The following is a 14,273-nucleotide window of genomic DNA, read 5'->3' as shown; positions in this document are numbered from 1 at the left end:
AAAAAAGGAAAAAAGGTGTTCCCATCATAGCTCAATGTCCTCTGACCAACATCCATGAGGACACAGGTTTGAGCCTTGAGCTTGTCCAGTGGGTTAAGGATCCAGCGTTGCCATGAGCTGTGTTGTAGGTCTCAGATGTGGCTTTGATCCTGCATTGCTGTGGCTGTGGTGTGAGCTGGCAGGTATAGTTGCCATTCGACCCCTAGCCTGAGAACCTCCATATGCTGCGAGTATGGCCCTGGAAAAAAGAAAAAACAAACAAATATATATACATACTTTCTGTTTAAAATATATATGTTTTAGGGCCTCTAGGAAGTTCCCAGGCTAGGGGTTGAATCGGAGCTGCAGCTGCCAGCCTATGCCACAGCCACAGCAACAGCAATGCTGGATCCCAGCCACAATGGCAACCCATGCGGCAGCTTGCAGTGATGCTACATTTTGATCCTTAATCCACTGAGCAAGGCCAGGGATAGATCCCACATCTTCATGGACCCTGTCGGGTTCTTAACACACTGAGCCAATTTAAAGTATGGAATTCCTGAAGTCCATACTTTAAAATCCATACTTTTTATTCAAACTTCCTTAGTTTTCACCTCATGTGTTTTTTCTGTTCTAGTATTCCATCTATGATACCAGGTTACATTTAGTTGTCATGTCTCCTTAGGCCCCTCTTGGGCTGTGACAATTTCTCAGACACCTTGTTTTTGATGACCTTGACAGTTTTGAGGATGCTGGTCACTTAGGTTGTAGAATGTCCCCCACTTGGAATATGCCTGATGTTTCTTCATGATTAGATGCAGTTTATGGACTTTGGGGAGAAGATCACAGAGGTAAAGTGCCATTCTCTTCACATATCAATGATACACATACTCTAGGAAGGACTTAGCCCTTGTGTTGTTGACCTTGACTCCTGTTAGATTTTTCCACTGTCTTTTTATTTCCTTTCTATATTGTCCTTTTTAACAATAAGACATGATAATCAGTCTACAGTTAAAAGCAGGAAATTGTGCTGCACGTCCTGAGAACAGAGTACCTACATAAGTATTTGGAATTCTTCTGTACAATATATTTTTATTATCCCTTATTGATTGACTGAATGATTAATTTAGGCATTTATTGATTAATAGGGATTCATAGCCATTTATTTTATACTTTGGGTTATAAACTACTACTACATTACTTATTTTCTTGGTCAAATTGCTTCACTTTGGCCATTGGAAGCTCTTTCAGTTGGCCCATGTACACCGCATTTTTTTTTAGTAGTTTCTGACTTTCTCTTTTAAATATTGTTTGCAAATACATTGAGAACCACTTCAAATGCCACAGTAGTTTTTTGTTTTGAAACATCAAACATCATTTTTAAAACCTCAGTGGAGGAGTTCCCGTTGTGGCGCAGTGGTTAAGGAATATGACTAGGAACCATGAGGTTGTGGGTTCGATCCCTGGCCTTGCTCATGTGGCTTAAGGATCTGGCATTGCTGTGAGCTGTGGTGTAGGTTGCAGATGTGGCTCAGCTCTGGCATTGCTGTGGCTCTGGCATATGCCAGTGGCTACAGCTCTCATTTGACCTGTAGCCTGGGAATCTCCATAGACCACGGGAAGCAGCCCTAGAAAAGGCAAAAAGAGAAAAGAAAAAAGAAAAAGAAGGAAAAACCTCAGTGGAGAATAATGTTATCCTCATCAAATATCAACACTGGATATTCCTTTTTTTCACTCCTGATATTCCAAGTTTTTTCCTATAATCATTCCCCTTCTATCTCAAGAAGATCCTTTAGGAATTTTTAGATTAGATCCACTGGCAAAAAATTCACTCGGTTTTCCTTCATCTGAGAATGGCCATCTAAGGCACCACCAAACAGACAGGGGCCTGTTCAGGCACAAAGGCTCTGTGCCCTCTCCAGGATATCAGGAAGCCCCTCAGGCTGGAACTGCACAGCCATTTCCTTGCCAGGGCACAAAGCGCTCGGGCCCTCCATCAGGACCCAGGGCCAGCAAGGTTCTCAGCAAGGTTCTCAGGGAGGCCTCTCCTCTTAGTGAAGCCCCAGGGCTGGGTCACGGGTTCAGTGAGGATGAGGAGGAGCTCCCCAGCCTGGCCTACCTCTTGGGCCTTCACCACAGCCTGCTGCCCTGGGGGCTGCCACAGAGCCCTGTCCCTGCCTCGGGTCTTGTCTGCACTGCAGGGCAGAGGGCCCAGAAAGCTTCACAGGCCCCCGTGCCCCAGAGAATGGGCCTCAGCTCAGGCCCCCTGGAAGCTGCCAAGTCTAGAAAGCGGGCTCGATGTGGAGGCCTGGCTGCTGCTGAGGACCTGGCCAGGCCTAGGGCTGACCTGCGAGGCTCTGGGAGGCACACCCTGGCTCTGGGGCTGGATGACCCTACCCAGCCCAAAAGGAGTAGGTGTGACCCATGTGTTACGCGGAGGAGGAGGAAGTGGAACCTCAGCCAGTAGGGAACGGTGGGCCAGCCTTCCAGGGCCAGTCCAACTGGGCAGTCCCCATGGAAGCCTTGGGCTCCTCCAGGTCCTAGCAACCATCCTGGCTGCCATAGGGGTGGGGAGGAAGGACAGAATGACCAGAGCCAGGAGGGGGTGTGGGTGGGTGGGGTTAGGTTGTGGGGACTTGGGTCTGGGTGTGTGTGGGTGGGCACAGTAGCTCCTTTGCGATGGGGGATGTAAAACATGGATAAAATCGTTCTGTTGTGAAATGCACTTGGTCCACTGTCGTCTTGCATGTGCCTGTGTCCTCAGAGATGGGTCGTCTGAGGACAGAGAGGGGATCTGAGAGGAGCGAAGCATGTGTGAGATCCCAGGCAGTCTGGATCCACATGTGAAGGACTAAGTCTTTCCTCCACAGAGACAAGGATGCCCAGGCTGCTCCTGGGAGTACACAGCTCTCACTAGCCCCAGGGACAGCCTCATCATCCCTGTCTCTCCAGCCTGCTGGGCTAGGGGGCTTCTGGGGCATCAGTTCCATGCTCTGCATCCCGGAACACTCTGGGGATGGAGAGCTGCTTTTGTGCCATTCAGCCCTCTGGACACTCACCAGTCATGAGAATGGAGGCTGGAGGCAGCCCTTACCTCTAGAGAGTTTCTCTCTGCCTCTCTGAAGTGGCTAGATGACAGGCTGAGGTGATTCTCCACTCCTCCAGGGTGTCCCGTGAGGGCGGCCAGTCCAGAGAGGGAAAGGCTTGGCTGTAGGGACAGGACTTTCTGCTTCGGTGCCTTGTGGGTGGGGGACCATCCTATCGTCTTGGTGGGATTATTGCCATGTGCTAAATGGTGGAGGCAGCGGCCTCTCAGTCCCGGTGAGGACAAAACAAAGGAGGGAGTGAGTGACGTTAATCTCATGGCCTGTTAATGGCTTCGGGGGAGGTTCCATCATGTGAAGCTCAGTGGTCCCAACCTCACCAGCCCACTGGCATCCACCCCCAGGGAGCTTTTGATACAAGAAAACTTGGGACTTTACGTGATCAGGGATAAGTTTTGGATTTGGGTGAGGAGGGTTAAGGATCTTGGGTTGTCCCTGGGAACGTCTGTGTGCCACAGGGGCAGCCAACACTTACAAAATAAAAAACAAGCAAACAAAAAAAAGAAAAAGCAAAATGCCCCAAACGCCAAAAATCTAGGATTAATGCCAAGTGCAGGCACACTTAATGTGAGCCATTCACTCATGCTTTTCAATCCATTAAAACATGAAAGAACAGGAGTTCGTGTGGCTCGGCTCTAAGGACACTGATTAGGATCCATGGGGACGCGGGGATGAGACATGGCATGGCTTACTGGGCTAAGGTTCTGGCATTGCCGTCAGCTGTGGTGTAGGTATGAGGCATGCCTCAGATCCTGAATTGCTGTGGCTGTGCCATAGGCCAGCAGGTGCAGCTTGGACTCGACCCCTGACCTGGAACAGCCCACAGGCCCCAATGCAGCTGACTCAAAATGGAAAAGAAAAGAATGCAATAGAATTTGCAGAAAGGAAAGATGTACAGACCATCACCAAATAGTATTTTAGGGAGTTCCCATTATGGCTCAGAAGATGAAGAATCTGACTGCTATCCATGAGTACGTGGATTTGAGCCCTGGCCTTGTGCAGTGGGTTAAGCAATCCAGCATTGCCTTGAGCTGTGGTGTGGGCTACGGATGTGGCTTGGATCTGGCATTTCTGTGGCTGTAGCGTAGAACAGCAATGCCAGCTCTGATTCGACCCCGAGTCGGGGAACTTCCCTATGCTGCAGGTGGGGCCCTCCAATGCCAATCAGAGACTCCATCTATCCATGCATCACTCCATCCAACAAGGAAACAGTGGATTAATGGATGGCACATTCACTGCATCACAAAAATGGCCGCCATGCCCAGGGTGGGTGAAGGAGCTTCCCAATCTCAGGGGCTGGATTGGTGCAGCTTGTGTGAGACAGAGACAGTGGCTGGACACTCTTTGTCTATGACAGACACCAAGGGGAAACTGACCCTCTGATACCAGGGAAAGGCTCATCTCCAAACCCCTCAAGGCGGAGTCAAACCATTGGCTGAGGAAACCCATTTGACTTAGGATGTGGGGCCCCTGGCCTGGGTTCTGCCTTTCCAATGCCATGTGTCTCCAAGACCAAGGCACCGAGTCCCTTGTGTCCCAGTCACAGACAGCACACATTCAGTGTCCAGCCATTCCAACGGCCAGGCCATCGTGCCTTATTGGAAGGGCCTGTTTGGGTGGTGGGGATGCAGCAGTGTGTTCCAGAGGGGATTCGGGCCCTCTGGCTCACAGGTGACCTCTTGCCAGACAGGCCAAGTGACGCATCTGTAACCAGGGTGATTTCCCAGGCACTGCCTTCCTTCCTCAGATGGCAGGGATGCAAAGGGCTTGAAAGGGGGCACAGAGCACAGAGCCATCACCTACGGTCTCCTGACCGCCTCTGCCTGAGGGGGAGGAGTTTCCTGCTGTCGCAGAAGCTATTGCTAGCACACCAGTCGTTGGAGGAGTTCAGGATCCCCAACATTTTGCTACTCAGCAGCATGCAGGAGAGAGCAAGGATGGTCCTTGGAAGGAGCTAAGAGTCTTGGGTGAGGGGAAACTTGCTTATTTTCAAGAGGTGCTTCTTAGTCAGTCGGAGTAAGGATGCCCTTCCTTTCACGAAGTGCTTTGGAAGAGGTTTGACAAAGAAAGACTGGCAACCGCATGGGTTGGGAGGAAGCAACAGGCAGGGATGGAAATGTTGCTTGCTGAAGACGAGAAAGGGCAGTTCTGACTTGCTCAAGACCACCTCCCTGCAGCTGGGAGGTGGGCCTTCTTCCTTGGGACATCACGGTCCCTGCCAACAGCCAGGGACTGTGGCTGACAGAGCTGGGGAGTGCCTCCTGGTGCCTCTGTCATTGGCCTTCGGAGCCTGGTGGCTGCACCCACAGCTCAGACCTGCCCTGGGCAGTAGGAGAGAGGCTGGAGCTTTGCCCACTGGGAGTGCTGATCCCCCTGCCAGGGACTGCACCCGGCTCCTGCATGTCAGCCTTCTGGTGGTAGCCAATGCCCACATGGGACCACGGCTACACTGTTCATGCCATAGAAAGCAGCAGAGCGCTGCATCTGGGCCCCCTCCTGGACCCTGGCTCTCTCTCTACTTGTAAGCTGATCCAGACAACAATGGGCAGGGGTGGCTGTGAACTGGCCCTGTCAGACACATCTTCAGAAGCCTGGCATTTCCATGTTCAGGAAATCCCCTTATGGTTAAAGTGTAAGGGAAATAGGCAGAGAACTCCTCTGTCACAGTCATATTGGAGCCGTTCCTGCCTGGGATGTTTGGAGAACCTCTACGATAAGGAAACAAAGAGCCACTGCATTTCACTCCACTGGGTCCAAAGCATATGCTGTCCATTGCAGAACAACGAGAATGAGAAGAAAGGAAGCCTCCAGATATGTGGACATGGAGATGCACCCTTCGAACGACTCCATGCTCAAAGAGGCCTCTCCAGGAGAACTTGGAAAATATATAGAACGGTAGGCAAAGGAACGTGCAGTACCTAACAGGTAGTAGGATCCAGACAAACTGGTGTTAAGAGCGAAGCAAATGGCACGAAATGCTTACAGAATACAGAAGATGCCAGGTTGCCCATCAACAACCTACGTTTTCACACAAGGCATTGAGAAAATACAAATCGCAAAATAAAACAAACGCAGGAACAAAGAAGCTCATGACAATACCCTATGTTCAGAGGGACTCTAGCCAAGGAACACTAGCTTGGCTTACGATGCACAACCATCAACGTTATAGGCTCCATGAAGACATTACAGAGGAAAACCTACATGGTCACAATGGCGCTTGCAGAACATGTGCCACGCCCATTCATGTAAGAAACGCTCAGAAGTCTAGGAAGAGAAGGGCACTCCTTGAACCCCGTAAAGAACATCTCGACAAAAAGCTACACCAAGCCTCCTGCGTGATGGCGAAAGAATGAACGTCTTCCTCCTCCATCCAAAACAGGTCAGAAAGTTCTTTCTCATTTCTCCTTTTCTACTTAGTACTGTAGCTACGATCCAGGGCAGCATGGCAGGAAAAACAAAGAAAGTCCTACAGATGAGACAGGCACAACCATAATTCTCCATGCTCATGGATAGCATGGCTACCTCCACGGGAAGGCCCACCGAATCTCCAAGGCACACGGAAGAGATGGAGGTCACTTTATCAAAGTCTCAGTATACAAGGTCGACACAAACACCTTCATCATGTGTGTAAATCCCACAAAAGAACATGGCACCAAAACGAAAAACACCATGCAATACACAAGACTTGCCAAAACCTTGAAGCATTTGGTTCCATCGGTCATTCTATGGCTGCACCCACGGCATATGCAAGGTCCAGGCAAGGGGGTCAACCTGGAGCTACAGCTACCAGCCTACAGCAAAGCCCCACCAACACCAGGTCCAAGCCACACTGCCGCTGGTGGCACCACTGGACCCTCATCCCACTGAGCCAGGTCAGGGATTGAAACCACATCCTCCTGGACACTCTTTCAGGTTTGTCACAAACTGAGCCACAATGGGAAATCCGGGGATACATATTTGGGATAGAGCATCTGTATGATAAAACGAAAGAAGACCTACAACAATGCGGACACATATCATACACATGGATGGGAAGACTCAACACAGAATATGGCCAAATTCTAACAGAAGTTTTTTTTTTTTTTATTTTTTTTTTTGGCCCACATGGATGAAATTATTCTAAAATGGATAAAGAAAAGATAAAGGAGCCAGAACATCAAACATAATTTCGAGAAAGTACATTAATGTGGGAGGTGATTCGGCTTATGAGAACGATCTATGGAGGGCAGCTTGGCATTGCTGGCGGGAAAGAGGCAGACAGAGTTCAGTGTACAGATAGAGAATGCAGAAATAGATCCATAGCAATACACCAACCTGGGATGTCCTAATACGGAAGCTCAAGGGCAGTAGAATGGTATAGGGATAGGGATTGTATCCCATAGGAAAATGAACTCATCATGGAACATTCAGTGCAAATGTAAAATGTGTATAAATACAAACGATGCAACCTTTACCACACCTAAGAAAAAACATTTGGAGCAAACCTCTGGGTCCTCGGGCTTGGCAAAGGGGTCTTCCACATGACAAGAAAAACATTATCCCAAAAGGGAAGGAAAGAACAGAAAGTTGGACTTCATCAAAAGGAAAGAAAGGCCCTTCAAAACATACATGCACCCCAATGTCCACTGAAGCACCATTTCCAATAGCCAAGACAAGGGAGCAAGCTAAATGTCCATCGGCCGAGGCATGGATAAAGAGGATGAGGTTCATATGTACGGGGGGACATCACACAATCATACAAGAGAATGGAATCATGAACGCTGCAGCAGCAAGGATGGACCTGGAAATTATCATCCTAAGTGAAGGTGGACAGGGAAAGACAAACATCGTATGATACCACTTCTAAGTGGAACCGAAAGAGAGGACACAAATGAACATGTGCACGGAACAGAAACAGACTCCCAGCCTTGGAAAACAGGATGGGTCCCAAAGGAGCCAAGTCCACAGCAGGAGGGACTGGGGGTTTGGGACTGGCTTCTGCACACGGAGTACATGGAATGACCGGCCAACGGGAACCTGTGGTAGTGCCCAGGGAACTCTAGCCCACAGTTAGTGATAGTCGATATGGGCATAGAATCTGAGGGAGAAGGGGTGTGTGTGTATGTATGACCGAATCACTTTGCGACACAGCAGGAAATAGCACAACATGGTACCTCACTGTCCTTTCAATCAAAATGAAGATAAGTACATCAATACCGCTGGAATAGGCAACAACAACATCAGCAACAATGAAAAGATAAGCGTTCTTCCCCATGACAGCCAAAACCCTACCCCAGACAGAAAACGGACCTCATCAAATGGAAACATTTTCCTAGCTGAAAAGAAGCTACAGGTTTGAAGAAACTACCTGCCAACCACACATCTGACCCAAGTCTGGTGTCTCGAGGGAATAAGGCACTGCCAAGACACGACCATAACAGCGGGACCTATTCCACCAGAAAATGGGCAAACGATAGGAAGACATGGGTCACCCACCACAGCACTGTTAGTCCTGAAGGCTGGGTCCACTGTGAGGCTTCCCGGGATCCTGCTGGCTACATGAGATCACTGGGTCAGGCAGAGGGCAGGAAGGATTGCAACAACACTACTTCCAGGAACTCCCTCGGGTTGGCCTGAGCCAGCTAAGCTGAAAAGGAGACATCAGGCTCCAAGTGCTGGAGGTGTGGACCCCTTGGACCAGGCTGGCTGGGGCCCTTGGACCGAAGGCAGGTGTTCATGTGGGGGTGGGGGCCAGAAAGGTGGGCAGTGAGTTGTTCCCCTTCAGGCTATGGAGAGCGGGGCCGTGGGCATGCTGAAAGAGGGTGCTGGGAATCCAATGTAGGAGCAGAGTGCTGTGAGGCCTGGACCTCATCTCACAGCCTGGCGCTGGAGCTCCTCTCTCAGCTTCCCTCTCTGTCGCCTAGACTCCGTTCCTTCATGAGGCTTATATGCCATGGGCTGGAACCCCCGGCCTCACGGCCTTTGGTCATGGGCTCTGATCCGGCTCGAGTGCCCTGCACTCTGGAAACGTCCCCCCCTCACTTTGGGGAGTCGATCCTCCTTCATCCCAACTCCAGGACTGATGTTCCTTTACTTTCCAAGAGACCCTTCATCCCTGGCACTGGAGACACCTGCCAAAAGGGGCTACAGCTCTATTACCCGAAGTTCATATGTGGAAGGCTTCTCCCCCAGGACCTCCGAACATGACCTTAGGTGGAGCAGTCTTTTCTTTGTCTTTCCATTGCCTACGTTTGTTTGTTTGGATGGGGCTGCTGGGGCGGCATATGGAAGTTCCCAGGCTTGGCATCCGAACGATCCATCGATCGATCGGAGCTTTGGCAGCTGGCCTACACCACAGCCACCACAATGCCACATCCAAGCCGGGTCTGAGACCTACACCACAGCTCATGGCCACATTGGATCCTTCCCTTCCTGAGCGAGGCCAGGGATCGAACCTGAACACTCCTGGTTCCTTCTCGGGTTCAGTTCCAGGGCAACACCAGAGCAAGCCCTGCAGCAGAGTTTGTACAGGAAGAGCTGAAATCAGGTCACTAAGGTGGCCCCTAATACAATAGGATGGGTGCCCCTATAGAAAGGGCAAATTTAGACCCTGAGTCCCACAAGGGAGCTGATGTGAGGGCGCAGGCCGGAGATGGGCATCTGGAATCCAAGGAGAGAGGCCTCAGGGCCAACCCAGCTTGTTTATACCGGGATCTCAGAAGGCTGGGCACCAAACGATGAGTTGATTTCCTTTGGTTATTGGAGATTGCAGGCTTGGTTTGTGGGGTGGCCACTGTGGCACAGGAAGGCCAAGATGGGGCCCTGGAAAGCTGATGGATCTGGTGGGGGAGGAGTGGCTGTTTGCGGAATGGAGACTGGAGTCTGAGGCAGAGACAGGAGCACAGGAGCTTGGGGGGTCTGCACCAGGCCTGCTGCAGGACCTCGAGCATGAACAGCAGCAGGGGCCAGTCTCTGGGGGCACAAAGCCTGTGCCAGGCCCAGGAGAGCCAGCAGCCTGCAGAGACTGCGATGGGACCTGGGTGTGAGGAGGAGGGACCGTGGGCTCAGGGAGAGGCATGTGCTTCTGGATCTCATCGGTCCCATGGGAGAAGCAGGTGATATTGGTGAAGATGCTGGGGTAGGGGGCGTGTCAGCCGTCTAAGCCCCAGCGGGCCATCCCCACGAGACACCCTGAAAAAGGGAGGTCACAGATGAGGGCACCCTCCTTGGACCACCCTCCGGAGGACAGGGGACTTAGGCTGCAAGCAACAGAGCTAGGTCAGAGGAGTCTCTGCCATGCACGGTCACTCAGTTGTACTTCTGGGAAGTTCCAAAGCCTGGCATCCCATGGCTGATGAGCCTGTGTAAGCCATGCAGGCAGGCACGGGCGTCCTGATGGAGGAAGCTCCTGACTGACCCTCAGGACAATCACAGGTTTCAATCTATCAGCAGATGGGACTCTGAGCCTGGAGAACCCCTGGAGGTCCAGAAGAAGGCACTGTCCAAGGCCGAGAAGGGACATAGGTACCAACAGGGCCCAAGAGAGCTGGTGTGGGAGTGGAGCCTGGCCAGCTCAAGCCCCTGCAGACCTCAGCTCTGGCAAGGCCCTGGGCTGCACCAGCACACCCCTAACCGAGACCCTCTTCCTTTATCATTCCTTTAGACATCTGGTGTTCTCTCAAGGTCTTGGTTGAGCCTTTTCAGAAGATACCCATACCCAGGCCTGTTGGAGGTAGCCGGTCTTGCTCAGGGGGTCAGTTGGGTTTAGAAACAGAGTGGCTGGGACTTCCTAGAGTTAGTGCGCTCAGGGCCGGGCCATCTGGTGGGAAATCTCCTCATGTCATCAGCCAAAGGGAGGGTCTGGACCTTGTGGCTGGGGGAGAGGGGCAGGGGCCATTGCCAGTTTCCAGGGCACCACAACAGGGAGTCCTGCAATCGAGGTTTTAAAGCAACAACTACAGGAGAGTGATAGCAAGATACGGGAAGGACAGAGAGCCCCAAACAACTTGAACCCAAACAGGCACGCTGCAAGACCTCTTCTGATAAATATGGCCAAAGTGAAACAGAAAGAGAGGAGGCCAAAGGCAGCAAGAGAAAAGCAAGGCGTTCATGATGAGGGAACCCCAATAAGGTTATCAGCAGTTTGCTCTACAGAAACACTACAGGCCAGAAGGGGGTGATGAGACCAATTGAAAGAAAGAACAAATAATCTGCCTCCTCCAAATAGCCTATCCAGCAAGACTATCATTTCAAATCGAAGGGGAAATCAAGAATTTCTCCAACAAACCAACACTGAAAGTGTACTGCAATACAAAACCCATTCTGAAAGAAATACTCAAATGGTTCTCCAATTAAAAAAAAAGAAAAAAGAAAAAAACCATTGGAAAGCAGTGACTTAGAGAAGCCAGCGTACAGATCTAACCATGAAGATGTCAAAAACATAAAATGAAATAAACTACATCAAATCATACAATGAGGGCGAGGAATGGAAGGAAATGTAGATCCTTTGTCTTGTTTCAATGACGCGTTTGGTCCTATGTAAAGGTCAGGCTAAAGTCAGCAGACATACGAAGGGGTTAACATAATAACAAAACAGGGCAGCCCCAATCCAAAGGCCAACACTACATTCAAAAATCGGAAAAGGAAAGGACTCCAGCAGAGAATCAACGGAACCCATTCACTCAAAGGAAAAGAAAGAAGAAAAGAGAAACATAGACTCAACGGGAAAACAAGGCTTCAAATGGCAATCAAGAAACATCTATCAATGACCACCTGAATTGTTCTGGGACCGAATGCTGCCATCAAAAGACACAGAGGGCCAGATTGGGTACCAAAGCAAAATCCTTCAATCTGCTGCCTAGACAAGCTCACCCGAGGGCAAAGGACACGCATAGATTGAAAGGGAGGGGATGCAAAAATATATTTCATGCCAATGGACAAGACAGGAGATCAGGAGTAGCGCTGCTCATATCCAACAAAATCGCCTTTAAAACGAAGGCCATCGAGAAAGGCAAAGAAGGACACTAGTTCACGGTTAAGGGATCCATTCCAGAAGAAGATACCACACACTTATATCTGGAATTTCATATACGGCACAAATGAACCTTTCCACAGAAAAGCAACTCATGGACTTGCAGAATAGACTTGTGGTGGCCAAGGGGGAGGGGAGGGGGAGGGAGTGGGGTGGATGGGGAGCTTGGGGTTAATGCCTGCCCACTATTGCCTTGGGAATGGATTAGCAATGAGATCCTGCTGTGTAGCGCTGGGTACAATGTCTAGTCACGTTTGACGGAGCATGATAATGTGAGAACATAGAATGCCTACAGGTATGTGTAACTGGGTCACCACGTTGTACAGTAGAAAACAAGATTGTATCGGGGAAATAACAATTAAGAGCCAAAGAGGACGCGGTATATACACACAATGGAATACTCCTGCGCCATAAAACAGAGCACCCTAATGCCATCTGCAGCAACATGGGTGGAACGAGACCCTCTCATCCTGAGTGAAGGAAGTCCGAAAGAGAAGGACGACTACCATACGACATCACTCATATGAGGAGTCTCACATACAGCCCAAAGGAACCTTTCCACCTAAAGGAACTCATGCACTTGGAGAATAGACTTGTGGTTGCCTAGAGCGAGGGGAGGGAGTGGGATGGATGGGGAGCTTGGGGTTATTGGATGCAAACGACTGCTTTTGGAAGGGATTAGCAAGGAGATCCTGCTGTGTAGCACTGAGAACGTGGTCGAATCACTTATGATGGAGCAAGATAATGGCACAAAGACGAATTACACATGTATGGGGAACTGGGTCACAATGCTGGGCAGTGGAAAAAATTGTCTCGGGGAAATAACAATCAAAAAACACCCAACAAACACCCCACTAGAGGCAGTCATCAAACCACAAGAGCAGAGAACAAGGGAGGACGGGAAAAGACCAACAAAACCCAATCTGACACAGCTAATAACATGGCCATAAGAACATACAGATCAAGAAGCACCTTCAATGCAAATGCACAAAATGCCCCAACCGAAAGACATCGACTGGCTGCATGCATACAAAAAGAAGACGCATCTCCTTCTCTCTGGGTCTAGATGGAGAGCTCCGTCTCGTTCTCCATCTCAATCTCCATCTCGATCTCGATCCAGATAGGTAGAGGGATAGACAGATAGGTAGACCTGCTGTCTTCAAGAGACCCCCTTCAGTTTGAGGGACATATACAAATTGAAAGTGAGAGGATGCAAGAAAATATTCCTCGTGCGTGGGAATTAAAAGAGAGACGGAGTAGAAACACCCCCATCACACAAAAGAGACCTTCAAATAAAGCATATTAATAAGACACAAAGAAGGTCATTACATAACGGTCAAGGATAAATCCAAGGAGTGGAGATGGGAATTGGAAACCTATATGCACCCAATACAGGATCCCCGCAATGTAGAAGGCAACTGCTACAACCGTAAAAGGAGAAATGGACACTAACACAGTCAGAGCAGGGGGCCTTCCCACCCGACTCCCATCAACGCACGGGTCCTCCAGACATAAAATCAACAAGGGAACCCAGGCCTTCAATAATGCATTGGACCACAGGGCACTTCCTCCATAGGTAGAGCGCTTTCCATCCCAATGAAGCAGGATACACACTCCTCTCAAGGGCACACCCGACATTCCCTAGGACCGATCACATGCTGCGTCACCAAGCAAGCCACTGTACATGGAAGGAAATGGAAATCCTATCCCACAGCTTGTATGAACCCAACGCTATGAGGCTCGAAATCAACCACCAAGAAAACAATGGCAACAAACACCAACGCCCGGAAACTCGACAACATGCTACTCAACAACCAAGGGAGTGCTGGAGAAACCAAAGAGGAAATCTGAAGATCCCAAGAAGCAAGTGACACCAAAGACATAACAATCCAAAGCCTATGGGATGCAGCAAAGGCAGATCGAAGAGGGACCTTTCCAGCAATACAAGCCTACCTCAGCCAACAAGGAAAACCACCAACAAACAACCTGGCCTTATGCCCAAAGCAACCAGAGAAAGACAAACACAAGGAAAGACATCCTAATGATCAGAGCAGAAAGGAAAGAGCAGCGAAGAAAACCATCGGAAAGATCAATGCAGCTACAACTGCTTCTTTGAATACATCCACCATATGGATAAACCCTTAGCCAGACTCATCAGGGAAAAAAGAGTGGACTCAAAT

This window comes from Sus scrofa, chromosome 14 (genome assembly GCF_054392235.1).
Source record: "Sus scrofa isolate SSC_HxYL_T2T_F1_AM1 chromosome 14, Sscrofa_HxYL_maternal_Yorkshire_Landrace_v2.0, whole genome shotgun sequence".
NCBI classification, from domain to species: Eukaryota; Metazoa; Chordata; class Mammalia; order Artiodactyla; family Suidae; genus Sus; species Sus scrofa.
This window is presented reverse-complemented; position numbering follows the sequence as displayed.